This window comes from Phalacrocorax aristotelis, chromosome 1 (genome assembly GCF_949628215.1).
Source record: "Phalacrocorax aristotelis chromosome 1, bGulAri2.1, whole genome shotgun sequence".
Classification (NCBI taxonomy): domain Eukaryota; kingdom Metazoa; phylum Chordata; class Aves; order Suliformes; family Phalacrocoracidae; genus Phalacrocorax; species Phalacrocorax aristotelis.
This window is the reverse complement of record NC_134276.1, coordinates 6,315,713-6,337,594: the sequence shown is the minus strand read 5'-3', so window position 1 is coordinate 6,337,594 and position 21,882 is coordinate 6,315,713. Positions and strand designations below refer to the sequence as shown.

Here is a 21,882-nt window from a genome sequence, read left to right as displayed (position 1 = left end):
TAAGAGATTGAATTAGAGATTATTTATTAATTTTCTTTACAGCTGGGAGCACAGCCTAAAAAAGGCAAGTGAACCTAACTCCAGCATTGTGCAGAACTGTAACTTAAATGATGTGCATCAAAAAAAAGATCAGAATATGGACTTTTGCTTTCTTCAAACTGTCTATGCAGAGGTACGAGGAGAGACTCCAGTGCAACTCTTTCTGAACAGATAACATTTTCTCCTAGAGGCAGTGCCAGAAATATTGCTGACTTCCACAGTGAGCAGGATTTGCTGTGACATGTGTCACTTACGTTACTCAAAAAGTGTAAGTAAGCAATGAAAATCAGGATTAATTTAAATTTGCATCACAGGTGGTGTAGAGTATTGACAAAAGGATTTGAACTGCAGTCAGGTGCCAAAATGGCACACTGTTTTTACAAACACAGGCGAATCCAGCATCGTATCAGTGTGAGGCTGTTTGCCAATGGGGCTGAAACGGTGATGGTCTGCAAATCGTATTATGGTCTTAATACTTATATGCACTAAAAGGCCCATTTACGATAAAGGTATAGAGGTGGCAAAAGTAAGCACTTAAAATTTTATAATTAAAATATATTTATTTAAAGTTGCCTATGCAGCATCTGGGTGTTACAGTCTTTAATGATATCACCACAAAAAGTTTTTTTCACTGAATGCTTACATCTGATAGATTAATTGCAGCAGGAAGCACAGAGATTTCTATTTGCTGAATTTCAATTATTGCTTACAAAGAGTACTGGAGCATTCCTAAAAGGATTGCAAAGACTGTTTTTTAAGCTGGAAAATGATATATGAAACAGTTTAAATGAAACTACTTCACCTAAACATTAAAAAGTATTGTCATGAGGTAAATCTGTATTCCAGACCATTGGGAAACTGAGGACAACTTTCTAATATCAACATGTGTATTTTAAACATTTAAAATCCAGTATTATGAAAAAGAAAGGAAGGGGGGAAAAAAACGTAACCCTAGGTTATAGATGGGCTTTGTCTCTCGGATGCAATACTTAATATAGTTTAGATAAGAGTGAATTTCATTTTTTTATTTTGGTAGCTTTTCTAATTCTAGGTTCCTGAGTCCATCTGAAGTTCATATATACCCAACAACAAAATGAAAGTGATTTATTTCTGGGCACTGGGGCTTCCTTCCCTGGCCAGATATAGTAATCTAGTGCCACCAGCCACAGGTATTTCTAGACACAAGTAGAGGTCTGGCAGATGGGCCTCAGAACTTGACCGAGACCTGGCAGCTACCTGAGGCCTCCTCAGCCAGTGGCCTTTGGTCTCAGAGTAGGAGTTAACTGAAATGCCTGCATATGAAAGCATCCTGTGTTGCTTCCAGCTGCTGCAGCAAAAAGAGATGGATCTTTGTGAGGGCCTGTGGCATATCTGCCCGCACCATACAGATGTCTTGGATATCGCTGGGCACCGTTGGTGGCAGCAGACATCTCTTCAGCCTTTAGTCACAGAAGTGAATGGGCTGCACAGAATTAATCTGCCTTTGGGTGCCTATTTTAGGTGAACTGAATCTCTCTACAGGCTCCAGTGACTATGCTGACCAGATCTTTGCCTTCTATGAGGCAGTAGACAACAGCACAGATGTAGACATCAACATTTAGCGGGACTTGGCACTGCTAGGTTTACGTTGGATCTTAATGGTCTTTTCCAACCTAAATGACACTATGATTCTATGATTTAGGCACTTAGGCATTTAGGCATATGTAATCATCCACCCTGAAACTCAGTCCTAACCTAGACAGTAGTTACTAGATTCAGTGCTCACTCTTCCCACAATAGAAAGCACACTTAAGAAAACTATATATTATTCAATAATATTATTTTTTCTTTTTTTTTTTTTGCATTTTAGAAGGTGATTTAACTCTCCCACATGTCTCCTTTGCTCAGTCCACCACTGCACTGTAAGAATATGAGAGTATTTTTTAGCACTACAGACATATCTTCTTTTAAATGATGTTATTTTTATTGCAATCACTCCTGAGTGCTTTTTTCATTATTTGGGAATAGACAGAGAAGGAAGAGAGTTGGAGAGGTAGGGAAAGTGATGGGTTTTGTTTCATGCACTTTATCTACACAGCCTGTGATTAAGTAAAATAGCTCAACTCGTAGTAAAAATCCATCATAAGGATTGTGTTTATCTTTAAGTCTTGGTAGTCCATATGCAGGCTTAACATCAGGTGTTTACCAAAAAGGCTATCATGAATAAGGACAACTTTTAAGAATGGTATTTCTGTACTGGGGTCATGAAATGAATAACTACTGGTGGTGACAGGATATCTGAAATCTAGCACAAGGTAGAATAAGGGAATTTGACTCAGAAAATATGCTCCAAAGTACAAGTCTGGCACCTGTGTTAGAAATATATATTTATTCTCCGGGTGAAGGTAAGCGCAAATTACAAGTGCTGAGCCTAGTGTAATGACCACTTTGCACAAAGTTTCACTGTAGTCTTTGACAACTTTGTGAACAGGAAAATCGAGCTGGGTGGAAAGGAATACACTAACCATAAAATGTAATGGACATGGAATATAAGAGAGCTGATCTTGCAGCTATGGTTTGGGGAAAGAGAAGTGAGAAGCAGTTTTCTAACCCTTCGGGCTTGTTAAGAAACACATGAAAAGCAATTCCAATTTTAACAACACAGTAACCAAGCAGACATTAGGATAAAGCATCTGCAAAGAGGAGAAAAAGAGAGGAAAATTTCCTATATCTATTGAGAAGATGGACCCATGAACGACAGCATATTGTCAAACACAAGATTGATAATTATTCTATAACTTTGCAACTTTGTGTCTCATTTTAAAGTAATATTTTAACCTTTATCTTAATGGACCAAACCAAGTATAGTCTCTTGCTTTAATCTTGTCTTATAGAAAGTGTGATTGTTGGGTAATTTGACTCACTAAAGAACTCCGTTCGTTTGGATGCAGTGACTTCCTGAATAGCAGGAAATGGCATGATAGGGGAAGGTCTACCAAACACCATCAGTAGCAGGTTCCTGGGAAGTAGATACTGGTCAGTGATTACCTTAAAGTCTAGTGACACTAGGATATGGAGAGGTCTTCCAAAGTGTAAAGCAGTAAGAGTGGTGGCAAGGTGACTTCTGACACTGTGAAAGACTGTCCATACCTGTGAGAGAAGAGGCATTATAGCTCTGCAAGAACCTGAATGGACTGCAAAGTTGTTTCTTGGGATGTCTGATTTTCCCACAACTCATGTGCTAAAACTGGGTTTTCTACATCTTTGAAAAACAGTTTGGGTCCTGCCTATTTCTGTACATGCACATTTTTTTGTTGTAACCTGTGATCCAGACATTTGACTTTATTGCTGGTAGTGTAAAAAGGGGAATATTGAACACATCTTAGCTTGCTTATGATTTGCTTTTTCAGTCAACTTCCTGATGTCATTGGATTTTCTCTACCCTTTCTTCCCTTGCTTAAGAAGAAAAAACTTCTGAGTTGCAGTCCTCCTGGTGATTCAACACTGGGATTTTCAAAGCATAAAATGTCGTCATGTCCCCCGGGCAATGCAGGTTACCAAGGTCTATTGCTCTGACTGATTAATTAGAGATTTTTCTTCAAGGTGTTGTGTATGATCACTAAAATTTTTGCAAGTCTTCAGCTGAGTGCAAGGGAAACCTCCATGAAAATAGCAAACTAAGGAGTTTAAATTATTCAGTCAGGCTTAGAAGTCTTTACTTATTTAAATAAGAGCAAGAAAAATACATATGCTACTGAAACTGAAAATTGACAGTCAATGTGCTTTCACTGAAAAGCTCTCCCTGAACAGCAATATTTATTGTAACTTGTAACTTATTAAGCTTTCTGAGTGATGTTGTGCAACACCAATGAAACAAACTCCGCCCAGAGGAGGTCTTCCAGTCAGAGTATCAAAGATCAGGTAAGGATGTAACTGTGGGTGCAGACAGTGATAATTCACAATGTTGATATGGAGATGAAAACGAAAGGCTTTATTGTTGACTCAGCTAATGTAATATTCATCCCTAGGGAAAGCAGAGAAAGCTTTGAGCAGCCCACTTTTGGGGACTGAGGAAGGCATAGTAGAGTTGAGAAGCTAGTTCCTTCATTAATTGAATTTAGGTAGGGGAAAGATGAGTGATTTTCTGGTCTTTTAAACTGATGGGGAAAGGTTTTGGTAAGGCTCTGTGGAAGGCACTGTGTTGAAGGTGGTCCTCTTAGGCAGTGGAGGACATAAACTAGAGGTGAATGAAAGGAGGAAATGAGAGGAAGTGGTGCAGGTAACATCCAGCTATTACTTGGGAACAGAACACATATCCTTTCATATTTGGTATGGTATGAACCGTAAACTCCTCTTTACAAATACTGTCTTGAGTTAATGAAGGTGTATCTTAAACTCTTTCTGTTCATGGCAAAGAGCAACTGATAATTGTCATTAGTTTGTTGCTATTGCCTGCTCCTTCCTTTTTGGGTGTACATGCATTCTTACTTCCTTAAAATTGTAGTTACCTCTTCCTTTTCACCTGTTACATTGTTTGATTTTTTTGACCTCTTGCCAGTATTTCAGAGGACTCTGTCCATTAGCTGTGTCTGATGGATCTTCCATATTGTCAATGTCTTTCTGAAAAAACCTAAATAATTGCTTTGTACTGAAATTAACAGTACATTATCTCCAGTACAATAATGACAGCATCATGACAACTTGCAAATTAATGGTAAAATATATTATCACCCTTTCACACACATTTTTGAGATATTTTGCAACATTATTTCTTTGTACAATATGAAGTTAAGAATGTGTTAAATGGCAGCATAATTTATTGTTGTTTAACAGATACAGAATATTTTATCAAGGTTCACAAGCCTTCTATATCTTGTCAAATATGTGAGGAACACTTGATAAACCATTTTGGAAAGTTTCACAGATGCAAACAGCTGGTAAGAGAGCCAAGAATGCTGCTTCTGGGCATGTTTCTTAAACCCAGATATTGATGGCTCTCCATCTCATTTTTCTTTGCAAGTTTTCTTTTGTAGGCCTGTTTCTGCATCTTATAAAGAAGTATTCTCCCATGCTTTGTTTTATTCAATTATTTTACTATAAGGATCTTAGTAGTAGTAGTACTTCACTGTCTTATGCCAGTGCTCAGAGTTTTCAATCAGAGATGGACTTTATGCTACACTATGTTATAAATGCTGTGTGCAATTTTTTATGGGCTATGAAAATCTTATTTGCTAAGGAGCTCATGCTGTAGAGGTGAACAAGTGTCATGAGGCTCTTGCAGCCACTTACTCCATTAGAATTAAATTTACTATGATTACCTGGAAAGCAGTGTCCTTTTTCCAACTTGAAACAAAACATTATTCTTTATTTTTTTATCTATCACACAGTATGAGCAAACAATAATGAGTTTATCCTTATAATTCTCATCACCTTCTCTCCTTTCACTGGGAAACTGAATGTTTACCACCATGGTAATATTAATTCTTGAGTTCTTGGACTCTTTTGAAAGCCCCCTAATTTAGTTGCGGTAGAATAACACACTAGCAGTCATCAAATGGTTAGCACTTGTCAGAAACAAAACTATAATATCAGTAGAATGTGGGTAAAAAGTTGAAATTTTTCCAAGATTTTTCTCTGTGGGTATAATCCCAAAATGAAATTTCAGGATAACAATTGCCTATTCTTTTGCTTTTAGACAGGAGACAGGTTAAATTTAAATTGTCAGGGTTGAGACTGCTTCCCACACTTACGCTCCGATAAGCACCCTAACCTCATCCTCATTTCACTCTGTGTCATGGACTAGCTTTTACACATGAGACGGGAACCCTGGCTCTCAGGTCGGAAGGGAGTTCAGCTGCACAGACTTTCTAGGTGTCCATCTGTAACACATTGTGGTTTGTTTTTTTTTTTGTTCCTCTGAATGTGCGGAAGCTATCACATTACAAAATTTGGATTGGTGTTGATGAGGGCACCAAAAGACACATTTCAGCACGCAGAGATGAATGAAGATAATGAAGGGGGGGTGGCAGTCTGAGTACCTATCACATCACGCCAAAAGCAAAACTCTTGCTTCAAAAAATAGTATCAATAACCTTATGAGAAGAAAAAGCCAGTCCTATTGAATATTTTCTAATTTTTCCTACCCCCAATCCAGCCACAGACAATTACTTTTCACTAAAAATTGTGAAACAGTGGCTGTAGTTGGATGATTCATCAGCAACAGTTCCAAGATATGCATCTTCCTGAACAATACCAGAAATAAATCTTCTGGTGTCATATTCATACACTTCTTGCTCACAGTGAAATGCCAAAAGATTAACCAGATACCAGTTAATTGGTGATTCATGGATTTCTGCATGAGCTGAACAGGCAGTGTTTTACAAGAGTCGGAACTGTTTGCTCTGTTGTAATAATGTCTAACTACTTCAACAATTAAAATCATTGTAGGGATTGTGTGAAGTGTATTTATTACCGTTGTTAATCAGAATGCATGAATCAAAAGAGGAAAGCTGTTATCCTATGAGCTGAATCTGACTTCTCTGAGTACAGTGAGATTTTTCTTGCAAGGGAAAATATTGTATAAAATCAGACACTTCTCTCCAGTGTTTACCATTTGTGTCTGCTAACATCGTCTTATGATTATTTTTAAGAACTTTTAGTCTCTCCTTTACTCTGTGACTCATCTGTTTTTCTTAAATTCACCAGATGATAAATTTAAGGAACTCTGACATATTTTAGGGTCTCTTGTGTCTCCTTTGCCAGTTAAACCTTGTCTGATCATGACCATTAACTTTGTAGCTTAAAAGGAAGTCTACTAAAGAGCATTAATGTGGTAAATGTATCTGGGTTGTGCAGGTTCTTTATATCTTTCCTGTACATTTCAGAGCACCTAATTTCCTGTGTTAAAATTCTCATTTCATCCAGATCACTGCTGGTCTTATTGTGGAGACCAAAGTGAATCAGTATGTCTGATTTAATACAACCAAGGACATGTGCCTGTCTTTAAAAGTATTGATTTCTGGTTTTGTTGCTAAGATTACGTTGGCATGTCCTGACTGAATACAGTCCACGTATTAGTTAATTTCTAAATTTTTGTGGTAATTGTCATTATTTTCATTATCATTTATTCTAAATAGGAATGGATTAAGCTGAGGATTCTTCTCAATATCAAATACTGTCTGAGAACTGAAACTTCTGTGACCACAGCATGAAGTTCTTGACATACAGCATCCTTCTGAATTATATGCTCCATTCACCTCCAAATCTGAACATTTGTAAAATCAATGTTATAAATTTGGGTTTTTTAGACTTGTTAGGGTTGAGAGAAAACAACTTGAGCCACCTCATAGTCATTATTTTTTTTCTGTCCAGCACTGTGAGGATAATACATGGGATCACTTCTACATCTCCCTCAGGTTGCTATGAAGGATTTCCTCAGAGAAGGTCCCCAAACTGAAGGGCCCTATGCACATCTACACAGTGACCCTTTCCTGTCTTTTTACCCTATCTCCACAGCTCAGCATACTAGGCATGACGCCTAATGCACACATATTTGTGGCACTCAGTAAAAACCTGGTCTGCAGCGTACATGCCCTATAGCCATGGTTCTCTTCTGTAGGATGCTCAGACTGCCGCCGCCCTTCAGTATCCTCACTCAGCTTTCTGCAAAAACAGGTTGCAACTAAATTGTGAGGTTAGGAAAGGACAAGAAGGGGAACAAGAGAATTCAGAGAGCTCCATACCAGAAAGTGAGACTATGATGAACTCCAGTGGACAACCTGGTCACTCTGTCAGAGGCCAGATTGGAGCCAGTATCAGATGTGGTCATCGCCTGCTTGCTGTTACCCATAAACTGGCCTTTTGTGTCTTGGTGCTTGCAGATATGTGTCACAGCATCCATAAGTAGACTCATCATCCTCTGTAGAACCTCTGAAGATGGCAGTACCAGTACAGTCCACCAGGAAGCTCTCAACCTACTAGGAGACAAAAGCAAGAGAAATATTTGTACAGAAGCCAATCTTGGGAGCAGAGCACATTAGACACAGGTCACTGACAGAGCACTGAGGGACAGGGTATTTGGTTTACCTGAGTCATGCAGACTCAAATACCACCAGGGTTGTGTGATGACCTCCTCTTTCTGTGGACTCTTGGGAGTCCACAAGGCAGGAATGTTCTTTTGGGTCTCAAGAAGTTATTCCCATTTTTGGCCTTGCATAGAGGAAAATTAAATGAATATGTAAAGATTAGATATGGTTTTCTTTAACATTCTCATTTTTGATAGTATATATGAAGATAGAATAGAACTTTGTAACTGCTTGTTGGAACAGCTAAGAATCCATTTTAATCATGCATTTTTCTAGATTGTATCTTCCTTTGCAGTTTCTTCTACTTAATAATTGCAGTGCTGTTTTTTATAAGTGCATAAAAATAAAGTGTTATTGTCATGTTCCCTCAAGTAAATTAATGACTACATTTTTGAGGTAACTGATTACTGTAATTATGTAATGCACGCTCTGTGTACAGGAAGCTTTATGCATATAGCTTTAAAATACACTGCAGGCATTGAGTTACACTTCCTTTATCTTTTTTTTCTCCTTAGTAAGATGTGACTTTTCCACTACTTAAGAAAACACTTTTTAAGAAAACAAGCTAATAGTCCTTGTGATTACTAGAACCTAAACTGAAATGTAAATTTAATTTGAATAAAGTATTGACGGAAAAAATAGCTATGAAGATTTTAAATTCACCTTTTCGTTTCACAAAGTTAATGAAGAAATGTCCTTATATTAATTTTAGTTAGCTTTTTCTCTGCTGAACAATTGAACAAAACTTTGTAGCCTGGATGTAACGGTAAATAGTAAATCCAGTTGGTAAATTTTACTACAATCAGGTTAGAATTTTGTCTACCTTTTAGTTTTAGTCATTTTACTCTGTTGAGAAATGGACTCCAGAAGTATATGTCAACTTTCCCACAAAAGTAATAAATGTTTAACTCCCAAAAAACTTGCAGTCTTTTTCCAGTGGCCAAATGATCTCAGATGCTTCTTATCCTGTTGTCAGTCTTCGCTTTTTGTTTCATAATTCTCTAATTCAAAAAAAATATTTTGACACTATTAATGTATTACTGTATTCACAGATTGCATTAATGCACCCGGGGTTGAGAAGGTGAGAGTACATGGTTCTGTAAATCCGGACATATTTCTTTATAAATTAGGACTAATGCAGGATGCAGATTAATGACCTCTACCCACTGCTCTGGACTGCTATGCTCATTACAGCATCTAGCCAAAGCTGACATAGGTATGAAGATCGGCAACAGACTTTCACTCCATCAAGTCTAGATCTACAGTCTAGAGGAAGAAACTTCTTTGGAGGGTGCAGGTGGGATAGAGGTCAGGACAGTGAAAGCAGCAGGAGAAGGTGGGACTTTTAACAGGGTTCTGCTAGATTGACTGCTCTGCTTCACTAGCCCGTTGTCACTGCTCTTCCCATTACACAAGTGGTTACTGTCATCTTTCAATCCCATATATGTGACCAGCACTAGATCTAACATATCAGAGGTAGCCAGCTATATGGAGCAATAAACCTTGGGTAAATGCAGCTTTGCTTTCTGCAGTGCTCCCCTAAAATAGAGCTGGAGGCTATACAGCTTTCTCAATGTTAAAATGGTTGCAACTAATTGGTCTAGTTATAATTGATAGACCTTCAAAGCAGTGTAGAATATAGTAGTTATGATAATATACGTGCTGTTGGCTGTGTTGGGTTGCATGATGCATCCCCTTCCACATTGTCAAGCACAGCTGTAACCAGAGAACCACAGACCTTTCTGTCATTCTAGGCAGGAATATAAACAATTTGACAAAAGATGGGGAGATTAATATAGCTGGCTATCCCACATCCCAAGGGAAAAGCATAGGCAAATCTTATGCATATAGAAGTTTATAATTAATTATTAAATCCTTCTCTGGTTTGCATGTTCAGGAAGAACATCAACAATCATTTTCCACTATCATTTCCAGATGTCTTTCTTTTTCCTATGTAAGGTGAGCAAACCAGGGCTAGAGCTACTCAGGTACCAGCAAGCCTGCTGAACTTCTTGCACAGCTCTACAAGCTGATCAGGCAGAGGTGACCAAAGCAGCAAGATGTTGCCACCAGTTGTTATCATTTCAATAAGTATTGTAGCTATTGGAGTTATTGGATTTATTGGAAATGGATTTATTACAGCTGTTAATATCATTAACTGGATCAAAAGCAAAATAATTTTGTCTGCTGGTATGATTCTGATCTCTCTAAGCACATCAAGATTTATCTTGCAGGTGACTATAGTGATACACCTTCACAGACTCTACTTTGTGGATGTGTTTAGGTTGGCTTCTGTGTACAAAGTTTTTGGTGCTCTACAGATGTTTGTAAACCGTGCCAGTTTGTAGTTCAGTACCTGACTCTATGCACTCTACTGTGTAAAAATGATCAATGTCACCCAATGGCTGTTGCTGCAAATCAAGGTCAGAACAGCTGGGATCATCCCATGTTTGCTTCTAGGATCGCTGGTGATCTCTCCTGCAACTTCTCTTCCTTTACTACGGATTTCACCCAGCACTTACCTCTGTAGCATAAGGGGGAGCTGTAGAGAAAATAGCACAGCACATATCACTGACTGGGGCAGTTTGCATCACTACCTGCTTCTTCTTGACTTTGTAGGTTGTTGTTTTTTCCTCTGGTACTATCAGTGGTAACCTCAGCCCTAATAATCACTTCTCTGTGGAAACACACAAAGAAGATGCAACATTATGTAGTTACTTTCAGGGATCCTTTCACAGATGTTCACCAAACTGCAATTAAATCCATTATTTCTTTCTTGATCCTGTATCTTTCCAGTTTTGTAGCTCAAATTCTGTTGATACCGTCAACTTCTCAAAGTAAAGATGATGTGAAAGTTGCAGTAACCCTAGCTGTAGCTGGGGCATATCCTTCCATACACTCTTTTTATCTTGATCATAGTCAATTCAAAACCGGAACTGGCATTCAGAATGCTTTGCCAGCATCTTAGGTGTCATTTGGAAAATATGACTCTATGCCTCATATTATAGCATAAGAGGAATGCTCTCAAGTAACAGATCTGGAATCAAGACTTCTATGCATTTACTTTCATCATGTCTTTCATAGTAACTTTAATCTTTCAGAATTTTCTGTGATTAGACCTCCTTAACATTTCAGAACATCTGAAATAACATGCATTTTTACCTTCTTTTCTAAACCACTCTTGCTCTCTCAATATTATTTAATAAAGCGTAAGAATAAGAATGCACTGAAAGGAAACAAAAAATAAATCAAGTACAGGATGCTTTGTGTTTTCAGATTCTCAGTTTAACACTGACTGTTTTATGATATTTTTGAATTGAAGAAAATGGGGCTAAAAGAGAGACAAAATTTACAGAGCTCACAAATATCAGTTCTCTGCTAGAGGATCTTTCACCTGAGAAGTTTAAAACTGGATGAAACACACGCTGTACCAGCCATATCTGGTGTGACACACAAACAGAATATGCTTCTAAATATGAAAAACTGGGTGAAAGATAACCTGAGGGAAAATTAAGATATGGAAGCATATAGCCAATTAATGTAATCAAATTACATCCTGAATCAGGTTTATTTGTGTTAGGATTCCAGTACATATACAGAAATTTAGTGATTAAATACCTCTTTTAAATGGTTCCTTTTCTTCAAAACATATTTTATGCTCATCTATTTCCTTTAAAGTGGATTGCTAGGGTGGTGATTGCAATGTAAACAGATGTAGGTACATGGATCTACCTGTCCACTTCAGAAAATCTTCTTGAGTTGACCATTCTGATCACAAATTTGCCTTTTTACATGATTTGCTGCTGGTTTGAGCAGTTTTGAGTTGTTTCTAAGGCTGTTCTCTTTTAATATTTTATGTTACTATGAAGTTTCACATGCCAATGATGAAATATGTTCCTCAACAAATCCTGTCGTGTTTTATCAAATAATGATTTAGATGATTCTACCCTGAAATTCTCAGCTCAGCTCAACTCAAGTATTTTTATGCTGTATATCATCTCTGCAGGCATTTAGATAACGCTAGATTATAAATAACTGTGGTGAAAGTTTTAGTCTCATCTATAAAACTAATAAAGAGGGTGATTAGTCTTGGAGTGTATCAGCTTCATTGTTTGAAACATTGGAGCAAGATGCTTTGAAATCGCTGTTTAATGATATTAGATAAGAAAGAATATAATGTTTTTAATGGCTATCTTAAAATACTGTTTCCAATGAAATATATGTTAATAGGAGGCATAAATGAATGCACTAATAGGAAGTGAGATGATTATTAGCATGTGTAAACAGTGGGGACCAACTGCATAGCAGGAAAGGAGGATGATTAAACACATCAACACAGCATTTGGAGGCACAGTACAGTGTACTGTAAAACTAAGACTACCATAACGTCCAGTGCGGTGCATGCTACACCAGGAGAGATCCAGAAGTCCCTCGAGAGCCCTGCCTGTGTAGTCCTGCAGGGAAGCAGATGGGAACTGCTCTGCTCACGCTGCAGCACCACCCTGCTCTGCAGCTGCATGCCCTGCCGACGTGGACCAAGATTAGAAGAGTCACGCAGCGATAGATCTCTTGGTTCTTTTTCCAGCTGGCAACGTTATTGAAAGAAAGCCTCCTGAAAGAAACGAGGGATTATTTGGTTGTTTGTTTGGGGTTTGTCTGGGGTTCTTTTTTGGGAGGGAGACAGGCCAGTAATAGCATTCGGTTTATTTTAATCTGATCAAGAAGCTCTGGTAAAATTAATTTCCCCATAGAGCTCACTTCTGTTCAGGTGTCTCCAAACCCATTTCTGGTGGCAGTCTGAAGGAAATGGTTCAGACCCAAGTATGAGAATAATGACCCCTGCTCAGCTTTTTCACTGCTGCCTCATCTTCAGGAGGGGGAGATCTGAAGCAGGTGCAATGATTAATAAAATATCCTTCAGTGCTTCCAGGAGAGAGGAGGACAAAGCTCAAGCACTTGATGTCTTTATATTGTATTGATGAAAGTTTTGTTACACGCAGCATAGAGTGGGATAGATAGGTACATAAATTAGAATTTTAAATGACTGAATTGGTAAATAAATTATTAGTCCTGTCCTTTCCCTTCCCATCTTTCCCCGAAGCTTCAATTTATTTTCATGTCTTCTTCCACAGTAGATACATTTTCCCATTTATTTTCTGATCTTGCCCTGCTCTTTGGATTTCAACCTTTCCCTTCTTAAAATCATTATCTGTGTCCTCTGCAGATCTAGCCTTCTTTTTCTTGTACATTTTAAAAAAGCTTTCGGATTATGCTTTTACAATGAAATATCATGCACCAAATTATAGCAGGCTTGTTTCTGTATCTAGTTTATCCCAGAAAGCAGATAAATAAATCTTATGAATGTTCTTCCAATTACTATTTTTTGCAAAAAAAAAAAAAAAAATAGAAAGAACTTTGTTGAGTTTTCATTGACTAAGAAGTGTTTATATGGTGAATAAAAATAAGACTCAGTTCACCAGCCCGTTTCCCTGGAATTTTGCAGGTTGCACAAAATGTAGACAACATGAATGGGAAAATATTATCTGTAGTTCATATGAGGCCAGTAGCTATGGCAGCACCAAGATCATTGTAAGGATGATGAAGAAGGTGATTAGTGCAGTTGTTCAGACTATGTGAAAACCAAGCCTTCTCTCCTCCAACTTTTTTTTTTTTTTTTTGCTGCCATAGCACTTGCTTTTCTAGGTCAGAATTCATCACAGTTCTCTTTCCAGAAAAAGCAGTACTTTGCTGTGCAGAAATTAAGGGACTTCTGATTGCAATCTCAGTAGCTGGCAAATTTCTCCCTACCAGTGTCCCAGCATGTGAATCAGAAAGGAGAGCTACCACAGATGTTCTGGGTTTCAGCTGCTGGCCTGCTTTGTCATGTCTTCCCTTTGGCCTGGATTAATAACTGCCTGTACCTGACCAAATCAGCAGCTGGGTAGTGGATATGAATTCAGATATCTCTAATATTAATATCTCTCTTCTGCTAACCATGGAGTCTTCCTTTTTCTTTTGGCTATTTTGGTGTCCTTCGTGGTGCTAATTACCTCTCTGCAGAGATACACAAGGCAGCACTGCCAGCTCCAAGGATCCCAGAACAGATGTCCTTATAAATGCCACTAAAGCTCTTATTTTCTCCGTTGCCAGTTTTCTAGCAGTGATCATGAAGTCTTTGACCTCCTTTGCATCTGACAACACCACGGTGCTAATTTATTCTGATTAATTTCTGTTAACCTCAAAAATAAAATAAGTGTCAATGAAGATGCCACACTGTAACTATCTTTTCTTGAAATATGACTTCCCACCTTTCTGCAAGGTCTGGAGAAAAGTTCTACCTTCTGGAAGAGTTTATAATAGGATTATAACCTGGGATTAGTTTTATCTCTATTTATTTATTGTCTTCCCTATCGTAATGTTCAGCCTTCATTTCATTACTATTACAAGGACAGTTTCTTCAATGTTACGGAATACTTCTCAAAGCTAATCCCTCTTCCCCTCAATATTTCTTATCCCGTTTGTTTCTCATTTGAGGACATCTCTACGGGAGGTCATTGGAGCTTAGTTAGGTGTATCAGTAATTCTGTTCGTGAATCTGTCAGACAAACCCTTCATAGAAACATGGAACTTAAGGGTTATTAAAAAACAAACAAACAAACAAACAAGTTTGGTTTCTGAATGAATGTGCAACTGGTTTTGACTGTCTGTGAATATCAAAAAAATATATTAACTGCATGTTAATACCACTTTTTAGCTGAACATTTCGTTGCTTTTAAACTACTATTTCTCCTTCCCAATGCTTCCCATTGCTTTTGCAATGACTCAAAAATCTTTATGCTGGCCAAAGCAATAAAAATGAATATCAATTATTGGTCAAGGTATGATGGCAAAGAGCATGGGCACTCTTAAAATGAGAATTCCTGATACTTATAAGCATTTCAGAGGTCAGAGAGTCTTGTCTTATTCCTAAAACTGCTCATTCCATCCTGAGAGGCCACGCTAGTATTCAGTCTATCCGCATGTGACAGGACAAGGGACAATATTTTCTTATCAGAAAACAAAGCAGTAGTAGAGATGGTGTCTACAGTGTGATTTATGTGGGCTTCTGAGCAGGAGGAGAAGAGAGGAGAAGTAGCACAGATCCATGCCATCTACTTTGGCTGGTATCTTTTCCCAGTGCAGGTAAACAACCCAGGGCAACGGTGCACCCTTCCAAAAGCTGATATTGCTGAAGCGGGACCCATGCGCTGAATGCTCCGTTGCAGCTCAGTTTTCTAGCTATCACAGGAAAAGCAGAGGCAAATTCTTAAACAGGAATAATGACATGATATCATCATCTCTTGGTTGCCTGTTGGGGAGGAGGGGTGAAATTAAACCTCTTCTGGCCTTTAGTCACTCAGATATGATATTGTTATGAGATTAAGATGGATGAGCGAATTTGTAAATTGAAAAATGGATTGGTAAGTGATTTGACTAGATTTTTTATCCTCTTCCATCATCTCCCTCCCCTCTGCCCCAGTGTTATATTTGCATTTCATTTTTTCCTAACTTTATCTCTTCTTTTATTTTTTCCCTCTCTTTCAGAGTCTGTCCTTTTTCCTTTCTAAAAAAAAAATTTTTCATTTTTCACCCTTCTTTCTTAACACTTCCTCTGAAATTGTTGACTAGTTTTGTTGCTATTGTTGCTTTTATTGCAAATGTATATTAATAAAACCAAGCATTATTCAACCAATTATTCAATCAAGCTTATAACATATCAAGCAATGTAATAAGCACACATTTCAAGACAGCTTATTGGTTTTGACAGATTTATACTTTGTCTTTTGTGACAACATTGCAAACAAAATTCCTCCCTTTCCTTGTGAAGGTGCTTTAAAAAAAAAGCCCATTCTGAGATCTTGAGATTTCTGAAGTTTCCTTTTCAAATCCCACTTCAGTCAGTTCTGCTTTGCTGTCCTTTCCCCATCACTTGCCTTCTCTTACCCCATATGTGGATCCATTTTTCTTTTACCATCTGTTGTCTTCCTATTTTCTTTCTCATTTTTCCCTGTCTCCTTTAAGGTTGTTCTTAAATTCTTTTTTCTTTCTCCCTCCTCTTCAATTTTAATCCTCACCTGTTAGTCTCTCAAACATTCTTGTTGGTTTCTATGATTACACTGTTTGTTTCCCTTCCAGAGAAGAGGTGACCATCCAAATATTTTCATTACCTAGGATTAAGATAAGAAATGAAGAGAGAAAATAAAATGTAACTGCATGTATGGAAACAGCAACGCAGAAGATTATTTAAACACTGTATAAGATGCATGTTTAAGACTAAAATTATTTTAAATACTTGCATCCTGAGAAACATCAGAAGAAAGTAGGTATTTATAGACTTGCTCACTCTTTTAAAGAAAAGGAGCCTATCTATTATAATTAACTTTCACTGTCAGAACAGAAGGAAACCATCTTTTTTTCTGAGGAACTTCTGAATCCCCAAGAGAGATGTCTAACAGGAATTGTGAATAGGTATTTGTTGACCTCATTTAGTAAACCATAAGAAATACATCATGAACTTTTATACAAGTCTTCAGCCAACAGAGATGCAGCCCCCTAACATGCCATATAAGTATAATTTGAGTGTCAATGGACAAAAAAATGTTTCTCCAGCCTGAGATACCCAGGGCTTCCTCTGGGAATCTGAAGTAGTGCTGTTGGACATGTAGGGCAAAATACCAGTCCCTGCTGAATAATTAGGTACCTATCTCTCAGCTAAGCTCAGTAAGAATAGAGATGTAATATAAAAACTTCCTTTGATTCCCAATTATTTGGACCACAGCTGCAGCCAGTCTCCTTTTTCATTCTTTTTTTACGACTGCATGAGCTCGTGCATTTTTCTTGAGCCATGGCTTTGCTCAGGTGAGAGGAATAGAGAGAAATTTTCCTAAAAGTATCCCCTGCAAAAGATATGCTGAGACGTAATATCTCTTGGCTCAAATTCCCTGAAGCTGTGATGAGCTAAGTTCTTAGGTCTCCTGTCTCCTGGTATTTACTACAACATCTGTGATTATTCCAAAAATCAGTTCTGATGCAAATTTTCTCAAAAGAGAGTTCAGCTTTTTGAAAGTGGGTGAGAACTCAGAAACCTATTAAAGCTTCCCTTTTGTCCCAGTCCCTTGGCCTACTGCATCTCATTGGCATGGAGGTGACTTGATTTGCTTTCCAGAGTTAGTGGGAAAAGGTTAAAATCTCAGGCTGGCCCTGTGGAAGCTTTCAGAAACACCTTGTTTTTCTTGATGACTGTAGAAAATAGCCTGCATGCATTACCAGGTTAAGGGACGAGGTGCTTAACAGCCTTTGGTTCACCCTCTGTTTGAAAATCTTCACCTGTGTGAACATCTCTAGCTCCAAACTGCTGTTCTGAGCAAAACTGAGACCCCTTGGATGATTACTGGATTACTCCTGGGAGCTTTGCTGGTCTCTTCTGTCATTTCTTCTCATTATACTTTGTCTTATTTTAACTTTTATTTTTTTATTTCAGTAACGAATCATCTCACAGACTTCAGGGTGGCAGATGCTGAGGTTTCTCAGCTCTCCATATCATTCTGCTGAACACTGAGATGTTATTCCCTTTCATCATTCCATTTTGATGTCACCTGCTCAGTTAATTATCTCTGTCCTCAAACTTACCAGAAGGAGGAGAAACAAAGCTTTCAACTCCAGCAATTCTAGGACACATGTGCATGTAAATATAATCCAGTTTCTGGCTTTTCCCCTTTCCTTGTATGTTCCTAGTTTTCTATTTAAGATCATACTGCTGTTATTCAGCTGCAGCAGCTGAATCTCCAAGGTTACCTGCATTGTCATTAGAGATCATTGCTGCTTCTTTGAATACTCTATACTCAGCTTGTAACAAATCAAAAATGAATCATTGATTCAGAGTTTTGCATCTTTCTTTAAGTCATCCTAGTGCAGGAAATCCCTGTTGTCATGGTTTTAGCTGGGATAGAGTTAATTTTCTTCGCTGCAGCTGGCACAGTGCTGTGCTTTGGACTGAGTATGAAAACAATGTCGATAACACACCGATGTTTTGGATGTTGCTGGGCAGGGCTTGTACTAGTCAAGGACTTCTCCAGCTCCCCATGCTCTGCCGGGTGCACAAGCAGCCGGGAGGGGAGGGGGCACAGCCAAAAGAGCGGATTCAAACTGGCCAAAGGGATATTCCATACCATGTAACGTCATGCCCAGTATGTTACCTGGGGGGAGCTGGCCGGGGGAGGGAGGCAGCAATCGCGGCTCGGGGACGGGCAGCGTCAGTTGGCGGGTGGTGAGAGGTTGTACTGTTTGTGGTTTTTTTTCCTTTTTCCTTTTTCCTTTTTATTATATTATCATTATTGTTATTATTATAATTATTATAATTATTTTATTTTAATTGTTAAACTGTTCTTATCTCAACCCACATATTTTTTTATTTGCTTTTGCTCTTCCGATTCTCTCCCCTGTCCCACAGGGCTGGGGGGAGCGAGCGAGCGGCTGCGTGGTGTTTAGTTGCCGACTGGGTCTGAACCATGACACGTGTCCAGTGCCTTCCTCATTTTGAGGGGTGAATTCTAAGAAGAATGTGAAACAACTGAGGGCAAATAAAAATAGTAGGAAAGACACTGGTGCTGACCTTATACACCCATACTTTGAGGAAAAATTTAGTGACACAAAGTGCTAATAATTTAAAATTAGTGAATACGCAGCATATTTTTGTCACTTATTTCTGAGGCATCATCTAAATGTAATTCTATATTTTAGTTTGGTGAAGTAGTCCACTACATCCTTTAAGCTTTTAGCTGAACAGGCTGAAAGCTCTTGAGCTTTCAAGAGTTAAATTGCTAAATCTCATGTCAAAGTACTAGGAGTCAAACAGCTCACTCAAGGAACTTTTTCCCGCCAGTGCTTTGGGGTTTTTGGTATTATAGCTCATTATTTTAAAGCTGACAGCCAAAGCAGTACAGTTATCTATAAACCAAATTTCATGATTTCTTGAGAAAATAACCTTTTGCATTGAACTGATGTTGTCGTGATCACATACGTTGCTGTCATGTGGCCTGATAACCGATTGCTTGCTGTGAACTGCCCATGAACTACTTCTAGTAGTTGAGCTTCTTACAACGTATATTCACATGCAGTTTCAAACACTGTACGTTCATAGAGCTAGTTGAGCAGTCTTCATCCAAATACATTATTCAGCAAACATTGCTATGAAATAGCTTCTTTCCAGACTGAATGTAAAAGGAATTAAACTAGCTCTGATCCTCACAAGGTTTAGCAGATCCTGTGAAAAAGCGGTGTAAATAGGGCAAGAGGAACTCATACCTTAGGTTCATCTCAGCTTAGATCTTCTATCTGTGGAGCTTCTGATAATTCATTAACCCTCTCTGTGCTTCGTTGTCCTGCAGTAATAAAAACCCTTTATCCACCACTCTAAAGATGTTTGAAAGCAGTGCATAAAGTTTTCTGTATAGATGCAGAATATTTTGTTTGTTGTTATTTTGTTCACCTACATTTCATAGAAGCAGATTTATTGTTAAATAAGTGTGTGCTTCAGCCCATGCCTGGAATGAGGTGATATTGCTAAATAAACAATAGATTTTCTTGCCTTTCAACAAAGTCCCCAAAGAGCCTTAAGAAAGAAACTTCTTTTGAGTATTTTCTACGTATGTCAGGCAACTTAAAAAAAAACCCAACCAAACAAATATACCATATACTCTTCAATTATATATCTCAACCTGGATGTGCTGTATATTTTCATATGACAGCTTATTGATGAAAACATGCACAAGAAAATTCAAATTTTCAAATAAAAAGATTAAAAGCTTGTGAGGTTTGCCTTCAATCAGCTTTTTTCCATCTATGAGGTTTCATATGTCCAAAGACAGGAAAACTGAGACTAGAACATGGTAAACAGGTAGAATGATGGTGCCTAAGAACGGTGGTGGTAAGTTACTGATCCCCATAGTTCTCTGATGACTTCTGTGTGCTCTGAAGATGTCTGACTTTGTTCGGAATTATTTTGGGTTGGAAGGACCAGAGAGAGGAAAGGTTCAAAAAGGCCTCTTGACTAAACATCAGGAACTACACTGACAGACTGAAGTAACTCAGATAATGAATCTTATCAAAAAGAAAGTTAAGAGCATCCCCTGCATAGGGAAAGGTTCTCTGGTAGGAAAAGGCTTTTTTAAATTACTAGAGAGAAGTGCATTAAGATACAGTACCTGGAAGGTAAAGAAAGACAAAACTGGACTAAGAACAAGGTCCTTATTTTACACATTAAGTTGTGATGGATTAACTACCATCTGAGGTCTTTTAAACTATGCTATGTCTCAACATGAGGTTTTATTTTTGATACAGGTGTTCCTTAGTGAAATTCTGCTCCAAGCGATATGCAGAGGCCGTAATTTGTCATTATGGTTACATACACTGACGGAAACTCCAGTGGCCATTCCAGCTCTCGGTCTCTGAGAAATAAGTTCTTGTTCCCCAGAGTCAAACTCAACATGCACAGTAGGATCCTACTTGGTCGCAAGATTAGTTATGCACAGGGCTAATTTCTTACAAGGTGAGCAACACCCATTCCTCTTGCACTCTGGTGCAGTTTTCTTTTAGTCAGTGGTGTTATGGGTAGTTTTGCAAGGAGATGGTTATATAGGGTGAGAAATGAATGTGATACAAATGGTTTTGTGGAAGATTAGCGATAAAAGGACAAAACAATCTTCTTTCTTTCCATCTGAATACCTTTTTTTTTTTGTTTCGGAGGTCCAATTCTCTCTCGTGATTTTGAAAAAACTCAACTGGATTATATTTGCAGTTAATCCACAAAAGTTATTTGTTATTACTGAAACAGAAGTTGAGAAGCCATAAACTTACATATTGTGTAATTATTCTTAACTATAACTGCTAAAGTGATCTACAAGTAAAGACTCTGTTGTTATGTGTGAATGTAAAAACCAAGAGAGAATTTTGGGAAGGAGAAGGTTCTTTGAAAATCTGGGGCAGTAACAGAGCACGCTAAAAATTGGGTGGAAAAGTAGATACTCTGAATGTTTGACTACTGAGAAAACAAAATTCAGACAAACCAGAGAGGTATGTACCTAAGTAGCTGCTACCTGGGGAAGTCCTGAACTCCTATTTGTCTTTTAGGCAAAAAAAAAAAAAAAGGTTTAAAGCCCCGATAATGTCCAAACCAAAAATCTGTGTTCTAGAATAAGTATTTCTCCCCCTCCCCCGCTTTAAATGCATCTATCATATATTCAAATACAGGAGGGAAGAAAGATAAAGATGTGATAAGGGAAATCTCTGACCAAACCCAGTTTTGCTAATAATTTAAATTTCCTATTCCTTTGTACACCTGTTGGGTTTTTAGATAACAGCTTTGCTTTCCAAGCTGCACAGATAAGCCAGGTCACTGAGGTTCAGAGAGGGTCCAGTCTCCAGTGCAAGCTCACATCGTTGCCAAGAGGCAGATTCACTCAGCAAACTGGATCTTGCAATCTCCTAGGATCAAATTTAATCCATTAAATTACAGCTGCTCTCCCTGTACAACAGGTGCAGAAGGCAAAACTCTACTGCTTAGCTTCAGAAGCTACTTAAATCAGTTTACTATTTCATAATACCATTCTTTGTTTGCCAGGTCCTCCAAGGAAGTATCTCTATTGTTAAGAGCTTATTACAGAATCCATTCTTGATCTGTATTTCACTTGCTTTTACTTCAATGAACACAGAGCAAGACAAATAAGTAACAGTCAGGTTATGC

The 21,882-nt window shown here is 38.1% G+C and overlaps 1 pseudogene; it reads left to right on the top strand.

Annotated features, from left to right (window-relative positions):
* The first annotated feature begins 10,162 nt into the window (after positions 1-10,162).
* LOC142052016 (taste receptor type 2 member 40-like) lies at positions 10,163-11,110 on the top strand (annotated as a pseudogene).
* The last annotated feature ends 10,772 nt before the right edge of the window (positions 11,111-21,882 follow it).